This window comes from Cygnus atratus, chromosome 1, assembly GCF_013377495.2.
Source record: "Cygnus atratus isolate AKBS03 ecotype Queensland, Australia chromosome 1, CAtr_DNAZoo_HiC_assembly, whole genome shotgun sequence".
Classification (NCBI taxonomy): Eukaryota; Metazoa; Chordata; class Aves; order Anseriformes; family Anatidae; genus Cygnus; species Cygnus atratus.
This window is the reverse complement of record NC_066362.1, coordinates 95572071-95594403: the sequence shown is the minus strand read 5'-3', so window position 1 is coordinate 95594403 and position 22333 is coordinate 95572071. Positions and strand designations below refer to the sequence as shown.

Below are 22333 nucleotides of genomic sequence, written 5' to 3'. Positions count from 1 at the left end.
AAGTATTGGGTGTAACTACTGGCAACACTGCAGAGGAGCTATACATTTATGTGGAAGTATGCACAAGGAACAGGAATGCAGATTGAAAGTGGGGAGACATACAAAACGAGATTTACCAGAGGTGATGTTTTCTGGTGTTCCAGATGTCTACATCATACCTTCCATATGCTCATTTCAGCTGATTTCAGTTGGTTTCTCTCTGTTAGGTTTTAGTTTCGTTTCATTTGTGCTTTTATTTAAGAACGTAATCGTAGAAGCCTGTGGACACAATGGAAAGTTTGGATGTTAGCTCGATCCTTGAGATCAAAATTTCTCAAAGCTGTGGATGTTAGCTGCTGGGGTTTTGTTTTTGAGTGTACATACATTCACGTGAGAAAGGGTGTCACTGAAAATAGAGCTTGTGATTTAAATGTTAGTTGTGTTTATTTTTGGAATCCTTGTTCAAGTCAAAGTCCACTGCATCTGAAGTGATAATGGTTTAATCTTGTATATTTTCCTCAGACTTTGTTCTTCTTCTCCCTTCTGTGAATGTCTTCACATAACTACATCCAAAGTCTTCCGTCTGAAGTTTTCCAAGGACTTTTTCTTAGAGCTTGTTTTCTTGTTGTTCTTAGTATGTGTATTTATTAACCAGGAAGACATCTGGGCTGAAAACATTTAACAAGGGACAACAACTTACGTATTCCTGTTACTGTACATGGGTATATGTGTGGATGTGCGTGAGACAAAGAGAGGTGATTACAGAGATTATGAAAGATTGCTGTTTGTTTTTGATTACATGCCTAGTTGCTTATGTTGTTCTGACTCTCTGAGTTCTGTTGTATCACTTGGTCATTGTGTCCTAATAAACCCTTATTTGTGGTAGATGAAAATGTCTGGTCAGTTGCATTGTCTGTACCAGCCTCTTACAGGTGAGATTTTGCTTTCCACATTTAAATAGGAGCAACAAGTTTGTTTTCCTACAAGATGAGAAGAAGGATTTATATCTGCATTCATGATTAGAGAGATATGACCCGTCTATACAATGTAAGTCCCACAATATATGCCCAGGGAATTGGGTCCCATAGGTTTCAGGGTCCCCAGAATTACTCTTTGTAGAAAAGGACTTCCAAATTTCTCAAGGCTTGCTACTTATGCAGATTTAGGCCACTGCAGAACATTTTGTTTACAACAACTAGTTCTAGGACTTACGCTGATGTTGTGGATACTTAACTCCTGCCCACTCGAACAGAGGCACTTCAAAATAATTAAAGTAAATGAATAATCCACACACAGAGCAAAGCCTTTCAGAGGGAAAGAGAGCTTATTGAAAGAAAGAATTTGCTTTTTTTTTTTTTTTGCTAAATAGTTTTTTTCAAGGTCTTCTTAAATAAATAGCAAATGCTTTTGTTGTAAAAAAAATAATAAAAAGCTTAAACTTTAATTTTCTTCTTTATCATGACTGATGAGGTTAAATCATTGAAAACTAGAAGAGATCAGGTTGAATTTGTTTTCCCAAAGCTGAAGTCCAGGCAGTAGTGTATTGCCTCACTGCTAAATGCTGACTGCGGTAACAGTGGGAGAAGTACAGTGGGTGTTGTGGTATGCTCACCTTTGATGCACTACTTGAAAAGTATTGGAAAGATTTGAAAGAATTTTGAAGGAATTTCTGGAGCTTTCTGGGGACTGCAGGGTAAAGCACCAACGGAGGGGGAACAGCTATGATGACTTTGATTTTTCCCTGATTGGCTAGAGGGAAACCCATTGTTTAGTCTTTCAACTAAATGGATGCCCTTTAACCATCTGCTCCAATATTAATACCATGGCTGCTCCTAACAACATTGGTACTTGCCAGTTGCCATTAAAGTTGTTTACTTCATGCTGTATAGAAAATAATTGCCCATAGCTGATACCAATAACCTTATTAGTCTTACCATAAACTGCGCATACATATTTGATAAATAGGAATATTTGTCATATCCTTTCAACATCAAGCTTAACAGAAAATCTTTGCTCCTGCAAGTTTCTTCCTTACATGCAAAGTCCAGGAGGCAAAATTCAGCTGCTTTCTTATGTTGACATTAGATTTGCTGTTTTTTTTCTGTGCTAAGTTTGATTCTAGGCATCCGGCAGCATTCCAGAGGGAGAGGCGACCAGCATCACAGTGTGCAATGCTGCTGCTCTATCTGCCATGAATAATAGCCCACTGGGCTAGTTAATCATTACACTCACTTTTTCCTGTTCCTTCATAGCTGATTGCTGCCCAGGGGACATGGGTTACCACAGTCTGGCTGCCAACACAAAGTTCAGTGGTGTGTGTGTGTTTATGTTTACCTGCATGTATATGCACTGTGGTTTTCAGCAGATATTGTAGTAAAACTAACAATGCAAGGTCAGTGTATACTTTCCTATATAAAAAGAAAAGATGGGAGAGAGAATGTTTTATTTTGGTAAAGACATTTACAGTTCCTCTAATCAACACGCTAGCACAACAGGTTTCCTCATTTAGCACTTTAAAAGTCGAGTTGGAGGATGTTAAAATTTTCTTTCGTAGCGATTCATGTTGATTTGCCAGGGGCCATGATCTGACACATTCTTTCTGAAAAAGACATCGTCCCTGTCCGCTGGGAGTGAAAAAAAGTATGGGCAAGAAACAGAACATCAGTGAAGTCTTTTGAGATTCAGAAGAAGGTATTTAACCACCATGGTTCTTGCTCAGATATATGCAGTTGTATTGACTGCTGGGGTGGAAGCCAAGACAAAACTTTCGTTTAAGTCAGATTTTTTTCATCTTAAGTGTGGGTCATCTTGTAATACTTGGTGGATGTGGTACAGATGACACATTTTTGATGACACATGAGCATTTTTGGGACATAGAACAAAATTTGGTAATAAAGCCTTTCTTCTCTTTCACTGACTCAGTTTACCTTCAGTGGAAAGAAAAAATAGTTATTTTGCTGTCCAGATGTCAATATTCAGATGTCCAAACAGATTAAAATACTGATCTTTAGTATCTCTGGTGTTTGTTTTGAGAAAGGTAGTTTTCTTCAGTGGATAGCTCAGGGCAGTGTGTTGTTTTTTTTTCTTTTGTTGTTGTTTGTTTTTTCTTCTGGTCAGATTTTCTCCCCCGCTCAGATTTCTTTTATGTTGTCTTTTTTAAACCCAGTAGGCACTTGGCTACCACAGTTCATGCAAGTAGAACTTGGGTTGGCAAGGGACTAATTGTAAAAGGGAGTGGTAAGTCTTCCATCTGGTAGAACAAAATTTTCTCTTCAAAACATTACTGTGTCCCATAAAGTTCCATAGATATATCTTCCACTGAGTAGTACTCTGAAATTCTTTTTAATTTCCTCCTCCCTCGCTCTTTTTCCCCCTTCTTCTCTCCTTTCTTCCCAGTTTCCCTCCTTTCTTTGTCTCCCTCCCTTTCCCTCTCTTTCTCTGTCTCAGCATCTCTCCCTCTCTCTCCCTACAACCTCTTTCTATAGATGGACATCTATTTTTCTCTTAGAGCTAATTCAAATGTTTGCATGGTGACATTGTGGTGGTGCCGTTGAACACCCTACATGTGTCTCATCCAAGTTTGTAAACCTTCTAGTCAAGACCAACCTACGTTATGTAGTAGTATCAATAGCAGGACAGCATTACTGCTTAACTCAGTGCTATTAGAAATGAGGATCACTTAAAAGACCAAACCCTCTTTCTCCTGTACCAGCAAATAAAATATCAGACAATAAAATGAGAGACAGCAAGAAGTCAGCAGCAGTATGAGCTGGACCATTTGCATGGCAGCAGCAAGCATGTTTTAGTGCCAAGTAGATGATACAGACCATTCTGACTCTGAAAAACAGCTTTGAGCTCATTGTAGCCATTCCCTCTGGTTGTTTTGAATCAAACCTGTATCATTCTTATTGATATTAATAGGACTTTGGGGATTACGTGAGTCCCTTTGCCTTCAGAAGGCATATCTTAAGGAAGGCAGAGGGAATTTGCAAAAGTAGGCAGTCTCTTCTGAGAGACAAGCAGCTGAAAGCTTTTTTTTTTTTTTTTCCTGGCAAGAAATCAATTTTGAAGAAAATAAGGATCAAGAAATGTTGCTACTTAGTCACTCATAGAGTATTTTCATTATGTACATAATGTGCCTTTAATTTTTTAATAATCTGAATTGTCATTTGCAGAACTGTGATCAGAAACATTTTCCTTCCTCTGTATGAAAGTATGTTTACAATGATGTTTATAGGCACATGTAGATGTTCTTTATGAGATGGGTTTGGCCCCAAGATCTCAATTCCCATGTGTAAGAGTTCTCTTGTAAGTTATGTTCTAACAGTTTGATTGGTAGGTGATTAAAACACAATGTTCAAGTCCCAGGTGCTTACCTGAGATATAAACATGATTTGAACATATGCTTTAAGCCTCCTTGATATTCTGGAGGCTGTCAAACTGTAGGTTTCTCAGGTAAGCTCCTCAAGCAAGACTGGAGACTCTTGTCTTTGTTTCAGAGGTCGTCAAGGGAGCATGACTTCCTTCCTCTCTGTTGATACACTGTACTGCAGCAGACTCTCGAATTCATTTAGAGGTGACTGAACTTCCCCAGATCTTGGAAAAAAAAAAGATTTTTCTGAAGCAAACTCTGGACATTTGAAAAACAGTTTTTCTTTGGTTGTCTTGCAATTCGTTTTAAAAGTCTTTATCCTCCCAAGGTTCTTCATTATAATTGGTGAATCTGAGCAGAGAGGTGTGTGGAGGCAACACTGTAATGGGAAAAGCCTAGTTATTATCCACACTGAACCAAGTAAGCAAGCCCACCATCCTCCCAGGCTCTGCAGAGAAGTGTGTGGTGTTTTTTTTCTAGCCAGTGTCTAGGGACGGGAGCTGCACAAATTTTCATAATAATGCACAGTTCCATCTTCCTCTCAGGGAGATCTACCTGCTATGGTTTGGAGATCTGCCTGTGGATTTTTGAGGAGACAGTTACGCATGTATGTACACTGAGCATCAGTGGCCTGCAGGTAATCCTGTTGCCTCTAATTCTAGGACTTTGCTTTATAAACAGGTTCAGTCATCCAAACGTTGTTTACGGCAGTAACTGCAAGGCAGCAGCAGGTGAGAAGTATCTTCAATATGCCCTTTCCTGGTATTGGCCACTTATATTAAGTAGTGTATGCATTACTCACTTAGATTTTTTCATAACATATGCTTGAAATCATGAGTTCTTTAAATTTTCAAGATCCTTAGAATCATTCTGTAGTTTTTTAACTCATTAAATTAAACTAGCTGCTGGATTTTATGTTCAAACAGTAAAGTGACCCTTCCTACTTCTGCTCCTTTCTTGGATAAAAATCCTCCTTAGTTCTCTGAAAAAATTATATGTGCATGTAAATAATTTTCATCTCATAATGGAGTCCATGTTTATTTGAATATTGATGTCTTAAATGGCAAAGAGAAGAATATACTGTCACTTTGAAAGCAGGTGTCTACTTTTTCATTAAGTAGCTCTTAGTTTTGCATCATAGTTAGACTTGTTTTTAAATGTTTAGATCACGTTTTTCTGGAACACAGTATTGAGAAGGAAAGACCCTCAGTTACAAAATCTCACTTATTCTTTAGAATTCTTTTCCCTAACATCCAGTAATATGGATATAACATCCAGTAATATGGATGTTAGGGTTATAGTCTGGCCCGTTGTAGAAATAATGCAGGCCTTAAGAAAGAGACTTGAGCTTAGATATTAAAACTTGTACAATCAAAGCATGCTGATCTGGATTTAGCTTCTAGAATTAGAATTTAGCCTTTAGATAAAATCTTACTTTAGTAACTAATACTTTGACATTCAAATAATTGGGTGTTTTTTTAAAAACAAAAGCTGAAGGTTTTCCCCCTTTTTTAAACAATTTTCTAACCAAAGATTTTTTCTTCTTGAAGTCTTGCCAATGCCAAAAATAAGGAGGGAACATGTGGACTCATGCAGAGTGCTCACTAGGCCAAAAAAGAAAACAGAAATACAAACAAGCCCCCTAAGCTATGTCTAAGTAAACTTCACATTTCTCTGATATGAACAAAATGCAGAACTTGCTTCTTACTGCCGTGGAAAAATCAAATGAACTAACCTCTCCTTTTACAGAACAATTTTTGTGTGTTCTAGTTCCATTTCTCACTGGAAATCAAACTGCTTTGTTTTTAGGCATTTCTCCTGCACACGTAGTCCCTCATGCGTGTGCATGCACATACACACGCACACAAAAATAACAAAAAACAAATCCATGCATCCTAGGGAATCAAAGACTTAGTTATATTTTTCATGGGTTGTTATAAATATGTATAAAAAATTTCCCATTGCATGAATTTCCCAAGGGGATAATACGTGAAGTCACAAAGGAAAATATTATGGCAAAAAGTAATGAAGTAAACTCAAATCTAGATTATCATTTTAGGAAGTTGCAGGCTGAAGCAACAGACTAAAAATGGAGCAGCTAGAGTCTAGGTGGGTTTGGATGTGACATTTTGTTTTTGTCTTTTTTTCTGGTATAAAGATAAAAGATGACATTAGTGTAGTCTCCAGTTGTCTCTAGAAACTTTTTAGCTCTGTAGGATAGCTGCAATATGAGTAAGACAAGAAGCCTTCAATTTTTTGTGTAACTTCCTTTAAGGTATGAATTGTTAACGTAGCATTAGATGAACCAAATGGATGTAGTAACTCCTACAGGAAACATTTTGGGGGATGATCTCTTCAAATTGGGAACAAGTGCTTTATTTTATTTATTTTAATTTAATTTAAATTTATGTATTTATTTTTATTTTATTTCTTTTTTTTTAAGAGGAGGGGCTTGGGGAATGTCTGATTTTTTTTTCCCTGATATACTGCATACACTCAAATACCAGACAACAAAACTTCCTGCTTACACAAAGCTGCCATTGTTTTAAGACTGTTCTCCTACCACTGAATCTGAGTTGAAACAGGTGCCTTACTTGCTTGGCTCTCCTGGAGCAGTTTCATGCATTAAAGCACCACACATACCGTGCACAGTGGCACTATTAACAGTGCAGAATGAGGCTGGGAGAAAAACTCATATAGGAGCTACACACCTAGGTGCAGTTAGTAAACAGAGACAGTTACCCTCATTAAGCATAATTAAACCTAATATTGACTGTAAACTGTTACTTACCTTAAACTTCTCTGCAGACATTGTGGGAAAGGGATTAACTTAGCGGATAGGTACGCTAATTACTACCTTCTTCACATTAAAGTTACCATCAGGAAGGCCTATATTCATAAATAAAACATAGTAGGGGATGAGAGACTGAGAAATATGTAAATTCATTTGCAGAAAAAAAGACCAAATTAAAAAAAGAAAGTTGAGTGATGCTACTGGAAGCAAAATGGCACTCTAGCTAATTACCATGAAAAGTATGATAAATCATGGACGTGTATCCTTGACTTCTGACTGATAGAGCCTGCAGAGTGCAATCTCTCATGCGTAGCTGCCTCTGACTGATTTAAACCCGTACCACTATCGGGTTTGATGGGAAAGCACAAAAGTGTGTTATTTTATTTCCTTGGGTATTGTTGCTACCTCTTTCTCCTAGAAATGACTTGCAATTATTGTGAAAATACAGTCTGATTTCTTGTCTGCAGAAGAATTGTTGTTTGATGCAATTGACAAACAAAGGCTCCGAAGATGGTCTAGTTATGGTTTAATAGCTGCATTTTCAAATGCAATTGATCTGGTATATCGAGACAATTACAGAAATATAATAAAATGTCAAGGGAGGGGTTGCTTTTGCTTTGGTGTATTTATTCTCAGGGAAGAGATCTTGTGTCCCACAGACAAGATCAAAAGTCAGAGACAATCCTATTTATGAATTTCTGTTTGTTTTCTGTAGAATTTTAAGTGAGACACACCACTACTGTGTGCTTGAGCTTTTTGATCTCTTTCCACCCAAATTTCATAGTTTTCTGCACTTTACAATCCCTGCAAAGGACTGCACACACTTATTTAGGATTATTCAGACGAGAGAGCCTTCCAGGATGAGGCCTTACTATGTGTTATCATGTCACTGCTGTTACTGCCTAATCCTGTAAACACTTTACATAATAACGATATGATTGCTGTTTGTGGGGTATTTTCTGTTTTTCTGGTATATCTGTCCGGAGTACTTTTTGCTTGAGTCATATCAGAATAAAAGTCCATTCTGCTGAGGTAATTCACAACAAAATAATGGGAGTACAGGCTTATCCGTAGCTTCTTGAACAGAGCATTGCCTAAGCCCCTCAAACAGGGGAAAGTTGAGTATGCCAGTGTTTCATACCCAAGGTGGAAATTTACCATCTCAGTGGCATTCTTATTAAGTGGGTATTTTAACACAAACTTATTATTGGCTTCTACTGAGCATTATCCTTTAGCTTTTCATGAACTTCCATCACTGGACACACCGGAGAAGAAATCTGACAGTTGTGATGCTCATAGTTTTGCTGAAAGAGGGAGTAAGACAAGTTAAGTTACCAGCTGAACATTTGCAGGTAATATATAGTGAGTACCATTTTTGGGTTGCTTTTTCTTTTTTTTTTTTTTTGTTTGTTTGTTTGTTTCATCTCTCTTTTCAGATTCTCTTTTCTGCTTGAAAGATTTATTCCTTGTAACATTGATGTGGTATACAGGTAGGAATGTGCAGTTTCCAGATACTGGTATTATGCTTCAAGAAACAATGCTAAGTAATTAACAGTATTTTCCTGCTCTGGTAACCCTTATTCTTCCTCTACAACTCTTTGTGTAGCCAGCTGCAGTGTGTATTGATATTATCTTCATATCCTTTTTGCAGTTTCACAGAGTTTTGACGGAATAGGTTTTGAAGAAACCTATATCACAATTGAGTCATAGAACTGCTCGTTACTTTCAAGATCTCATGGCCAAATTCTGCAATGACGTGTGCAGATGTAAGTTGGTTATAACATATAGCAAATAAAAGAGATGGGCTCTGAGCAATAGTGCCAAATTATTGCTATCTATCAAAATCAAAGGCTAAACGAAGAGCTACTTACAAGCTCTAAATACAAGTTTAGAGGCTAGGTTGTTCCGGAGTAAAGAATATCTGCATCCCTTCTCTTCTTTAGCTCTACAAAACTGAGACATGGAGCTTTCACCTGGGATTTACTTTTGAGGAGACATTTTTTCTGTCTGCTTCTTTGGGGAGATTCAGATCAACTCTGTGGTGGGTTGTTGCTTTTTTTCCTTGTTGACTTCCACATCTTTTCAGAGGAGGGAAAGAGTGCTCAATGGAGAGAAAAAAAGACAAACAGACTCCAGACACAAAAGTTATGAGGCTACACAGCCTGTATATTTCTTTTCATTATCAAGATGCCTGGCCGGATTTCTCCAGACTTACTAGCTAGCTCTCATGGGGAATCTTGGTCACATGGCATCTGTAACAGTGGACAGTCTAAATGCTGGGCAAGGATTTCAGTATTTGGCCTGTTAGGAAGAGCTGCCTGCTTTTTATAATTAGAAATAAAAATTGGGTTCCGTAGCTTCCTAGGGAAACATTCAAAACTAGTATTTTTGATAAATAATAAATATTAGGAAAGTTTCATTATATAAGAAATGGCAATATAAATGCCAACCATGCTTTTGGAAAGGAAAGAAATTGCTCTACTTTTTATGTTAGCACCCTAAAACTAAATAGGATTAATTCCTCTCTTCTGCCCATCCAGCTGGTGTCCAATGGACACTTTATGTCTACTGGACACAATAATAATTGATCTCTTTGATCTCTTGTCAAACTCATTCCCTCCAGTCCTTTTAAGAGCACACTTGATGATTCTAGCAAAACGATTATCTAAGTAATAATATGCTTGAATCCCAGTCATCTGCAAAGCATAGGCCAAATCCTTTGAATCCATACTCGAGCAAAATTTCCACTGAAGTCAAAATTAGAAGCTTTATCACTTTGCAGGTTTTTTGTCAGACAGAAATTCCCTACTTACATTCTTCCCCTGTGGTAAGGATGACTAAACACATTTGTGGATTGATATAAAATTTGGATACAGATAATGCATTTAAAAAGGAAGAAAAAACAGATTTTCTTTTCTTTTTTTTTTCTTTCTTTTTTCTTTCTTTCATTTTTTCCTTTTTTTTTCTTTTGTGAATGATGTGTCTCATTTAAGAAATAATATTTCTTAAATAATAGTTAAATGAAATATTTGAAGGTCTAAATTTCCATTTTCATCAATATCAGAACAGCTGGGTCCTAAGACCGACTTAAGACAAAATGACGGAGTGTGGACATATCTCTGCCAAGAATAATATACAGAGATTGGGGGCCAGACTTTTAAAGATGGATGGCACTCTTCATGTGAGTTTAAGACATATTCTTAATCAACTGGTTTAATTTTATTTGAATTAAGCAGAATGTGTCTGTTTAAAATTCTCTTACATTTTCTACTGGATACGTAATAGGTTTGAAACCTTTTTGTCGTGTGGATCATACCTGCCACACTAAGATATGCTCATCTCTGAGAGAAAGTCCATAATTTCTTTTCTTCATCCAGAGTTGTTCCCTGTGGAATGCTCTCTGGAATGATAGTAATAGAGCTTCCATCATTTTCCTTCATTTGTAATATCAGAAGCTAATAGCGAATGTGCTAGGCTGCTAAGACACTTTATCACAGAGGGATTTTTTAAAAAGAAGCTGAGCACACTTCACCAGTATCCTGGCATCTTCCTGGTATGTAAACAGACAGCTGGAGGGAAATTCAGCTGTCACATGACTCCTTACTTCTCAGTTGCAAATTTTGCTCCTCTGTGGGTCAATTCGGCAGTCTTCTGATAAAAATTCCTTGCTGAGCTGGGGCCTGAGAGAGAGAGAAGGGAGGCTGTTGCTGCTTTTTCCATTACTAGCAAGGGAAAAAATGGTTCCTTCTCATCAGCAAACTGTTTTAATGAGAGCTAGAGGGAGAGCAAAGCGATGAGTACAAGTGGGGGAGGAAGCTAAGAGAAAGCTGGAGACTACCATTTTGGTATGGATGAGAAGAGGAACTTAGCGAAATGCATCCAAATCAAAACAGGCTTTTCTTCTAATATAAATAAATTCAGTTACTTGTCTTTTGGCATATTAAATACTAATATGTATTGAGCAGAGAGACTTACAGTCAATCCTTTAAAAGCTTTAAGAAATCAATGTGTCCATTGCTTCTCCTGTTTCCTACTTATTGCCTCGCATTTTCCTGTTTACTCTTAACCTTCCCCTACATGTTGTCTTCTCTAATGTTTCCTTCTCTCACTGTTTTTCTTCTTTCTTTGTTTCCTGGTAGTGCTTTTCTTTTATGGCTAAATCCCTGAATTTCTTGGTTCATCCTTACACATGCAAAACTCCTGTTGAGGTCAGCCAAGGCAAGGGTATATCTTCCTACGTTTTGGCCTTTTCTTGTTAGCAGACTATTTGTATTCTGGGACATACACTTGAGCCAATATAAGGCCATTTAGTTTACATTTACTTCTAGGTGAATTCACTTACTTCCAGTCCTTCTGTTGGAAGCTTGCTAGGCATGTGCATGCTGCTGTAACATGCCAATTCTAACAAGCAGGTGGAGAAAAAGTATTTTTAGTCTAATAGGTTACTACTTTTATTTTATCCTTTTAAAGACAAAGATGGGAATCTGCTTGTTTAATGTTCAGTAAGATCTCGGTGTTGAGTGTTCAGGGGGTATAAAGTGCTTAAAACAAAACAACTTAGGGGCTGAAGAGATAATTTTATGTGATAGGGAATACTGGAAGGGCAGGAAATGCAAATACAAGCAGGCCAAGATAGATTCAGTGCCACAAAATAATTCCCCATTTACACCTCCCTCAAACACACAGTTACCTACTCAATAACCTGAATAACTCAATAACCTACTTGAGTTAATGAATATTTTGACACATGTGAAAGGTTGATGCAAGTGATCTTTACTTTTACTGGATATCTTATACCTTTTTGTGCTGGGCAGAAAGCAGGAAATGGCATTTCACTGGCGAAGAGTTTTATTTGGGTGCTAGGATTTTCCTGTTAAGGTTATTTCCTTCTACAGTGAAATGCAGCACATGGGGTTTTCATACAAAGAGTATAAACTATGAGTGTCAGGCTGTTGTTAGAGAGAGTCAAAACCGATGTGTGGTTGTCCATAATGAGTCCTGTACCCTGTTTCTTCCTTTGCTGAAACAAAAAATGACCATCTTCTCTATCAGAAGATCATAAAGCCGAGAATATTGGTGTCTGAGGCAAGGTTCTCAGTGTCGTGTCAGAAATCCAGTGCCCCTATTCCAACTGGCTATGGAAATATAGCTAGTTAGGTCTACAGAGCAGTGTGGCCTAGCAGGAGTAACAAACAAACAAACAAAGATGTGCACAACAAAACCCAAGCACTAAACAAAAATGTAGATATGGAAAGACTAAGATAATGTTTTGAGTTCTCTTACCGCTGTCTCTCTGGACCTTGGAAAGAAGGCTGCCTTCCATCTTTTGATTTCTCTGCATACCACGGTGAGAATGATTCTGTGTAGCTGCCACTGTAGAACTCTTAGTAAGAGTTACAAATAAAAGTACAGGTATATTTGGTTGTCATGATGATCCTGAAGGTCTTTTCCGACCTAAATGATTCCATGATTCTGTGACTTTGACTTGCAGGTATAACCTCAAGTATTTTTCAGTCTGCATCTCTGGCATGCTATTACTTTGTAGTAGAAAGCTTGCAGATGAATGTGTGCTTACCCTCTTTCCCTTAGCATCCACTGCTGGCAGTAGGACTGAGGATTCTCAGTTAAATGGATTTTTGTCTGCTCCAGTGTGTGTTCTTCTGCGTGTTAGATCACTGCATTTTGGATGCAATAGCTTGTGGTGTTTTAAGGATATAGCACAACTACTGAACACCTTTGGATTAACAAATTTTAAGTATTTGAATCCGTTGGGAAAAATGAGAAATGGTGTCTCCCATGTTAGGAATGACTAGCAGTGACTTGTGGAATTGAAAAAACATAGATCCTAGTAGCTAGATGGCCGTCAAACTGAGCTTAGAATGCCAAGTGACCCTTTCAGTTTGCATGCTGATCAGTGACTCTAAGTGAGAAGTCCTTCCACCTCTGCCATGAGGTTATGAGACATGGTGGTGCAGTAATTAATGCCACTGTATCATTTTTTTTTTTGACTGCTACAGAAATATAATATCAGATGCTCAGATGGAATCAGTTGGCTTAGCTCCACTGAAGGCAACAAAACGTGATGCCAACTTGTACCAGCTGAGGATCTGGCCCACAGTTAAAAGGAAGAAGGGACAGGCTGCCAATATGGCAGGGAACATATTGAGATTTATGGTAGTGATTTAATCGGTAAAAAGTTCTGCTTGGAGTAGTTTTCCCTCTACACATTCACATTAGTCACTTGAGCTGGAGACATTGGAAGCTCCAGCATTACCCGTATGGGCACATTCCCACTCTTTTACCCTCATCCACAGACTATCCTGTGAAACATCTGAGGGCATCCCACCTCATTCACCTTCTTCTTGTAGGCTTTGTCTTCTTTTTTTAAACATAGTTTTCATTTGAATGACCTTATTTTTTCCCTGGTGTTGCTTTCTTAATCATATCTGGAAGAGAGGGAAATTTCACTTGTTGCTGTTGTAATTCTTATCTAGCTGTCTTATTTGTATTAAAATATTATATTGATCTTGATAAGAAAAATACAATCTAGTTTGCTGTCTTTGTATTCAAATATGTAGATTTTTTTTAACTTGGAGATAAGGTGACTAACTTTATGCTTGTAAATTTTTATTTGCTAGAAATATGATAGAATAATTGATAGAATTGATGGGCAGAAATTCTGTTCTCTGTGTTACAAAGTTAGTGAATGAAGCACTTACTAAAGATGATATGGCCGTAGAATCCCCCCAACTTTGTTCTCCTACACTAATACAATTATTTTAGCATTTGCTTTATAATGAGTGCTGTCTCTAAACTGGTGAGAAATCAGTTCTGATCATTTTTGATCATTACTGATGTCCAGAAAAAATATTTTTGGGGGCCTGGCAGTTTCAACACTTGGTCCCATCTGTAAGGTTGATTATTTGAGAATCTTTGGGACCCATTCTTTTAATATGAATTTGAGGGAAAAGTTCTCTTCAGCTCTAAAGCAGTTATCATAAAAAATGTAACTAACTGATCAATGACTTGGAATTTGACCTACAATGTGTATGTCCAGCTGCTTTTGTATTACACCCTAAGAGTACATATTTGAGCAGACAAACTTTCAGAAGTAGAATTATTTAAATATCTAAAGCCTACAAAGTACGTTGAGTTTTCAACATGTAATGAATTTGCTCTTCTATGCTCTAAAAGTACAGAAAAAATAGTCATTAAAACATCTCCAGATGTAAAGCTCAGCTGCAGTTTTTAAGAAGTTTCAAAGGATGCTTTGAATGACAGTCAGTCTCTTACCAGGATATATTTTCTTGTACTTCAAAGTAAGAGTGAGTCTTCTGTGGCATCTGTGTCATGTAGGTACCGAAAATAATGTTGGGGAGGCAGGACACAAAGTTCCTGTTTTTCTCTTTGACTTTCCTAATTATTGTATATTCCAAAGAATGCAATGATACTTTAACCAAAGGATTGTCGCCTGTGTTAGAAAAAACATACAGGGCCCAGTCCATTTCTTACTGAGGTCAGTGGAAAAGATTCCTGCCGCAAGTTAAAACTAAAAGCCTGTAGTATCTTCAAATGCAGAATACTATAGGTACGATAATTGTAGTTGATTCACTTAAACAGTACATAGAAACACTTAAGCACAATGCAAAGTACTTACAAGAAAGGTATGACTTGTATTAACATATTGCAAGAAACCTTTCAAGCAATACTTATTTCTGTATTCTCACTATTTTTCAGAGATTCCAGTGCACTTTAAGAGTTTCCAAATGGAAATATATTTTCTAAAGAACCTCAGAGTTGTTATACAAAGTATCATTATCCCGATTTGATAGATGGGGAAACTGAACACAGAACAGTTAAGTAACTTTCTCAAGGTTGTAGGATAATTCATTGCCAAGCTGGGGATAGATTGTTTCTTGACATTGAGTGTTCCCTGCACTATTCCACTGCTTCTTGGTGTTAAAAAAAATGTTACAATACTTTCATGATACAATTTAAAGAGGAAGCTCAACTAGTTGTCTCATCTTTACAAGTCTCTTGAAAAAACACTTCTTTAGTTGAGCATCTTCATTTGCTATCCCGACCCTGTATAAAAAAATTGAGTTTTTATACAAATACTCATACAGGAGAGGAAGGCTGAATACCATCTTTGACTTGTCTGGGATTGCAGTCAAAAAGAGAGGGCAGAATCTGGCTAAAAAATATTGAGTTGAAATTCTTATAAATGCACTTCAGCCTTCCAAATACTGTTTCCTGTATATTGGACCAGAACAGAAGGTTAGTAGGAGATGGATGTCCCTAGTTATAAATAATTGTGACAACAAGTAGCAGTACAGTGCACTTGAAAGAACAGTTAAGTCTTACTGCAAAACGAATCCTAACTACAAAAATGACAGCCTGCATGGTGCTGTGGATGGAGGGCAGCTTGTAGTGCTATTCAGAATAATAATGCTTGCTTGTATGAGCTTAGAATATCCCAGAGTTTTGTAAATATCTTCTGGAAAGTAATCTGATGTTTCTCTTTCTGGTATCGCTTGTTAAATAATCACAACTGGTGTAAGAAGACCTAGTTTATGAGAAATCCTAAGTCAGGTTGTAGCATTTCTGGGGCAGGATGTATAATCAATATTCTTTTAAAATTACAGTAGCTTTTACCTTACAGTGGAGTTGATGGTACACTTTGTGGTCTGGCTGGCACCAGTAAAGACTATGGTTAGTCCAGTTTTTTATTTTACTGAAGCCACTGCGGATACGTTCTTCTTTGAGACTCTTCTAAGCTTAGCTGAGGTTCACTGCCTTGATGTAATTTGAAGGCAAAAGAGTGTAACTTCACCCTAAGATCGTTGCCAAAATACTAACTCCTGTCTTGTTTCACAGTTTCTAGGATCCTTGCCTAGAGTTTACAGTGTTTTGCATCACTTTGTCATTAAGCTTCATCAAACTGTGTACTTAGCTGAATATATCTACACCTTGAATGAACAGGCAATTTCTTTAGAGAGTTTCATTCTTTTCTAGATGGGAGATGTTTCTATTGTCACAATCTCTTTACCAGAGTGTCGTGTTTATTTGCCATGTAATGGGATGCATTGGCTATTGTCACTATGATTCCTGTATTGTCTTGTCAATAGGCACTTCATACTTCCACATCTTTCGAACTGGAGGTGCATTAGGGAGAATTAAAAGCTTGTCTGTATGTATGTCACCTGCAGATGCTATATCATCTCAGGCACAGAGAAGGAAAGATCACACCCTGCACTTAACATGGAGCAACATGAAGTAACTTGTGTTACTGTCTCAAGATCTTGGAACCAATCATATGAATAAAGCTGAAGTGGTAGTAAGTAAAATGTCTTCTTAGAACTTCATTTCTGAAGTCTACGGAGACAAAACAGATAAGAAGCTTTAATGCCGTTGATGTTTTTATTTTTTTTTCTTTGCTGAAAGAATTGCTCTACCAACTCAAGAAGAAAGTATCTTAAGAAAAGCTGACAAATGAGCCTGTGTTGAACATTTCCATAGAATTTATAGTCTTATATTCCCCAGTCTTTTGTGTTTACTAAAATTGCCTTTTGCTTATCTGATGGAAAATAAACCTAAATCCCAGTTCATGAACTAGGTTTCCAGTCAAGCACCTCATGCTCTTAGTGTTGAGGCACAGTTCTGACAGCGGATAAACCACAACTCTGTCACGTTGTCTCTTTTCTGCTGGGGAATTTTTAACAGCCAAGAGATTGTTTGGGTTATTTAATGACATTTCCACCACAGCCCCTGTAATGTTCAAGACACCATGATGATTATTGTCCATTGGAGAAGCTCTGGTGGTTTGCGATTCTGCATCCTTCATTACTAGGAGATTCTGGATCAAAATATATATCCCAGATAACAGTGGAAAGTGAGATAGCACATAAAAGGTTGGTAGACAGAGCTGGCATTTCTGCCTGGTGGTTGTACAAGTGTTATCGGTCCACTGAATGGCAAGAGCATTGTAATAACCAATTCCAGTTCAGGTTGAAGTGAGTACATCAAACCACGTAACCCTGGACTAGACACCTACAGACTATACAAAGTTTAGCTAGCACCTAACCCATGGCAATACCGTCCACAATAATTACATGCTACCAACAACTGTCTTGATGATCAGTTAAGCAGAGAGCAGTTGCTTTGCCTAGGGAAATTTAGATTAGATGCAAAATTGAATTTTTCATAAGGCCTTGTTTTTACCTAGCTATGAATGTTTCCTTAGCACAAGTGAAAACTTTACACATTTTAGCTCAAACTGTACTCTACTAAGCCTCCCACATTTATACCCATCTTCTTGGCAGTCATCCCAAAATATGTTTGGGTTGAGGCATTACACATTACATTTGGTGAAGCTTTAGCATTCCCTGTTGCTCACATCAATCCTTATTTCTGTTTGCTCTTGTAATTTACAGTTAATGAAAATTCTAAGTTTACCTTTGTTTTTGTTGGCGTCTGTACAAGAGAACCCTTTAGCCTTTTCAGCCTCCCATCCAAATGGAAAGCTGAATCCAAAAGGGAAGGTAAAGTCTATCTGAGCAGTTTTCTTTAGACAGAAGCTCTTAGCATGCATGTCAGCATTACATTTTTGAACAAACAGTGAGAGATCCTTGCTCAAGACTTGACCTGTGCTTACTCTTATGAGCAGCCTTGTAAGTAGCAGATATGATCAACTACTAGTCTAGTTTCTAACATTGGAGAGCCAGATCCTAATGACCTTAATCAGTTCCTGCTCTCTTCTAATTCAGGCAAGGTACTGCCTGAAATTAACAGGAATTTGCCTGATTATCAACATGGGAACATGGTTAATAAACCCATACAGATGACCTTAACAGAGTGTAGGAAACATTGACAAAACAAGCTGTTCTGGAGTTATTGCAGAAAACTAACAAGCCTATTAGAAACAATTTGTCTAATTTTGTCAGATTTTCAGGAAGTACTTTTTCTGTCTACCTACGGTACCACCTATGCATTAAGCTGTGTACTTACAGTATTAGAATGGTAAGCAGTGGGCTGTAATCATATGGTATGTATCTAATCTCTATACACACACAAAATCAGATAATTGTGTTATATTATGCCTGTAAATACACTTATTTAACATACAGGCTTGAGCAATAAAAATTCATATACAGCTATAGAATTATTTTAAAATTAAGCTTTAAAATGCACCTTTTTCATTTATTATTGGTTCTCATTATGAGTTCTGAAACATTACTGTTTACAATAAAAAAATCTTTTCCAGGTGATAAATATTGACAAATTTAGGAAATTTTGTAAGTATGAGCTTTAATGCATTTAAAAAACAAACAAACAAACAGATCTGCACAAAGGCAAGCCCAACCAAGTCTTCCTTTATCTGCCTGCAGTGCTATGTATAAGCCATTTTTCTCACGTTATGAAAGTGTAGCTTTATCGGCAGGACCTCCGATTGCATTTTAAAACTTCATTTGCTGCTTTCTGGTTCTTCTTGTGTTGCCATTGCAGAGTCTGTGCAGCCTGACGCGCTGGAGGACCAGGCATGGGAGAAAAGCACTGTTTGCACCTGTTTAAAATCTCCAGTGCTTTGTGTGGTTCCTGGGCAACAGGCAGGAATCCTGAAAAGCTAGGCTGCACTTGCTCAATTGTTGCTGGCAGCTGTGACTTTGAGAGAGCACATAGCAGCTCGTTAGCAGGTTGCTTGTGTTATGTGACATGCACTGAGCAAGGCAAACTCTTAGCTGATCTCTCTTCCTTTGCTGCCTACGATCAAGGCTGGGTTGCCTGGGGTTGCAGACCTGGCCAAAGGAAGCATTATAGAGATGTAAGGTGAGTTTGTCATTGGTAAGGGGCAGGGAGGCGAGGCAAGTAGGAGTGAATCAGTGTTTTCTGATTAGAAAAGGAGAACAACAGCGTAGGTTCTCTGCACCACTGAGTGCTAGTTTCCTCTAGCTGTCATGTTCTTTCAGAGTGAGTGTGTTTGCAGTGGTACAACATACAAATGCAGGGGATAACATGGATTTCAGAGTGAATGGGGGTGTATGTGTGCATGAATGCATCATATGTGCATTGCAGTGTGGCAGTACAAGATGATTTCCAGGGATAATTTTAAATTTTATTATGAGCTTTAATTTCTGGGTCTTCTTAACTTTGAGGGATGGGAATCAAATCAATCTTTGCAACCTTGATCTTGGCCTACTTAGGCAGCATCTTAGCAGCAGATACAGTCAGACTGCATGTCTGACTGGCAAATTGAGACCATTTCACCTGCATACCTACTCAGTTTGTGCCTATTGGCTCAAATTAAATATCTGTGTGCTCTTCTATAAGGGACTGAGTATGTTATAAATCCATTTAAACCAACAGAAAAGCTACAGCATTGCTGTGATCTTTTTAAATTTTCACCACGAGACAGGAACAGATCTGCTATTGTCGTGAGACTCTACTTTATACTGGTTAGCCCAGGAGGAGTGATCTATAGTCCAGTCTCTTCCTCATATTTGTATGAGAGATCTCTTTTCTGCAGCTCTAGAAAATCTCCTTTAGGCACACAGTGCAAATGTTGACAGTGGAAGTCATTAACCTAAGATGAAGAAAAAGCAAAAGGAAATCTGCCTACAAAGCAAATTAGATACGCTCCTGAAAGAAATCCATCAAGGGCTGTTTAACGCAAAGGTAGGAATATAACCACTTGCTCAGAAAATCTGTAATCAGCAGTTTGCTAGCTACTGGAAAGGTTTAGTGGAGGGCAACAAGACCTCTGATTTGCCCCATCCACAGATTCTTTCTGAAATTAACTGCCTTGGCTAGTGTCAGGGTTGTGCTGCTGAGCCTGTGCAGCTGTCCGTATGGTCTGGAAGAAGAGGTTATGTGGACATGGTAGATTTTCAGTTGAGTAATGCTCCAGATGCACGCTCTGATGCCTGTGTATTGTTGTTGACTTCCTAAGCTGAATAAAACAAAGTACTCATTGTTAGGTACCAGGGGTACCTAACACATTATCACATTTACACGTGATAAAATGAATAGGAAACAGAGTATGCCATGAACTTGCACATTCAGCATATGAGTCCCTTGATTTATTTTGTGTCTTAAAGGAGGGATTTTTATTTCCTCAGCTAGGAAATGGGGATAATCGGGGATAATTGATGTTTGTATCTCATATTGCTATATGAAAGCAGCATATTGTAAACTTTCTTTTCATAGCCTTCTTGTGATATCTGCTGTCACTTCCTTTCTGGTCTTAAACTTGTGTTAACGTCTATTTCATCACAGAGGGCCTTCAGAATTCAGTAGCTGGCATTAGTTTGGCTATCCAATAATGGAATAAGCTGAAAATATGTATTTAGGTCTGTGCACATTTTTAGTGTCTTTTGTCATGCAGATAGGAAACTAGACCACAGTAAAGTTGCTAGCAACTTGCAAAATGACATCACTTTAGTCAGGATACAGTTTTCATTTGAGGACATTTGAATAAATATGGTATTATTCTTTAGGAAAGTACTCATGATACCTTTGGTTGGGCTTGTTTAGTACCCTCTTGATACCATCTCCTCACTGCAGTGAGAGAATTCTAGGCTGCCACCTCCTCTGCAGGTACAGGGAACACACAAATTTGACAAATGCCTCCTCAGTTCTGCTCCACCATTCTTAAAATTCACAGAAATGAGATCTGTAGGACTTCTGCTAGTGTAGAATATGCTGTTAGCTGGTAATAACAACTGCGCTGCACAGCACACACTATAGGTTGGGTATTTATGAAATACATGATAATAGGTGTTGCATTTTTATGTAGTGATTCATTTTATGTAGACTGTATAACACCCACTCACAAATAAAATGCAATAGAAAAATGGGCATTCAAATGTTAAAGGCATGACTTAAGCTCTCACAACCAAGGACAATAAAGTTGGGAAACTCATTCTGTTTTTAAATCAGACTGTTTTCTTAGGTATTTCAGCGCATGTAGTCAAAAGGACAGACCCCCACTAAGAGGATTACGTGAGCTGCTATTTGTAGGTACAGTAAGATAGTTGGATATAGTATCATCAAATCTTAGTAGAGATATGTTTGACAAGAGTCTCTTTTTAATTTCTTACTTGGGACCCCCATGGTTTAATTCATTCTGTAAATTACTCTCACCTCCTTAACATCCTCAGGTGCTGACAGCCTGCAAAATAAAACGTCCCCTGTCTCAGGATGGCATACTTGCTTTGTTACTATTTAGTACATCTGCATTCATCTGCCATGCCAGATCTTTCACCATTTCCCAATGAACAGAATTGTAGCAGGAAGCTGTGCTTGTGTGGGAGCTTTGCCATGCGAGAACAGCACGGATTATTCAGAAGTATCAGCAAGTCTCCTTTCCTGTAGCCTCTCTGGTAAGAATTCAGAACTACCAAATACACCTTGAACAAGTTAGGGTGACAGCAGGTAACTGAGGTGGATGCAATATCAGTTCAGGAGAACCTGAAGGGTTTTAGTGACTTTGACTTGGATCACACCTGAACACACTTTTAGAGGGAGGAGAGAGGCGATAAAAGTCCATCTATATGGACATGAGCAGAACTTGTCCTTTCACTCTGGGGTCCGCCATCTTGTTTTTGGCCTTGTTTTGCACGCTGCAGCTTCCACATGTCCAGAGAGGGGAATGCAAAGGCTCTTCAGAGGCTAGTGTTCATTCTGTTCTGTAGTTCAACCATCCGAGCAGGTAGTCAGTGACACCTTTTGTCATACTTGTGGTCCTTAAGATTAGTCAGAGCCTAGTAAAAGTCCACTTGAGCACTTGCTAGCCGTCTTTGACTCCTACCTTTTGGGGTGGCTTGTTAATATATTTCAAGTGGAAGAAGAGGAAAAGCAGAGGGGCCAAAGAAAGAGGTATACAAAAATATTTAATGAAGCTACATTGACAGATGATATATAACATATATAACAGGCAGGTAGAAGCTGAACTTTCCTTCTGAAGAGCAGAGCCCTCCCTTCCCAGGCTCCCAAGTCGCCAGCCTGTTTCACCACTGAACTTCCTTGTCAGCTTTCCAGAGCACGTACAGCACTAGATAGCGTTATTATTCCACTCTTCATTGGGTGTAGTTACAGGTTGTCTATTCTGCCTTGTCAGTGAGGGTCATGTCTTCCAGAGTCCATCAAACATGCCTGACTGCACTATCATGGCTTTAAAAGACAACATAGTT

At 38.1% G+C, this 22333-nt stretch overlaps 1 protein-coding gene across 19 annotated transcripts in view; it reads left to right on the top strand.

Annotated features, from left to right (window-relative positions):
• ZBTB20 (zinc finger and BTB domain containing 20) overlaps positions 1-22333 on the top strand; it is a 453552-nt gene that overhangs the window by 62815 nt on the left and 368404 nt on the right. The window contains exon 1 of one of the 19 annotated variants that reach the window (XM_035541091.2): positions 8797-8911. The exons of the other annotated variants lie outside the window; for them this stretch is intronic. The gene's annotated coding sequence lies outside the window, so the exon portion shown is untranslated. Of the gene's footprint in view, positions 1-8796; positions 8912-22333 lie in introns of those variants that run through there. 19 annotated transcript variants of the gene reach the window in all.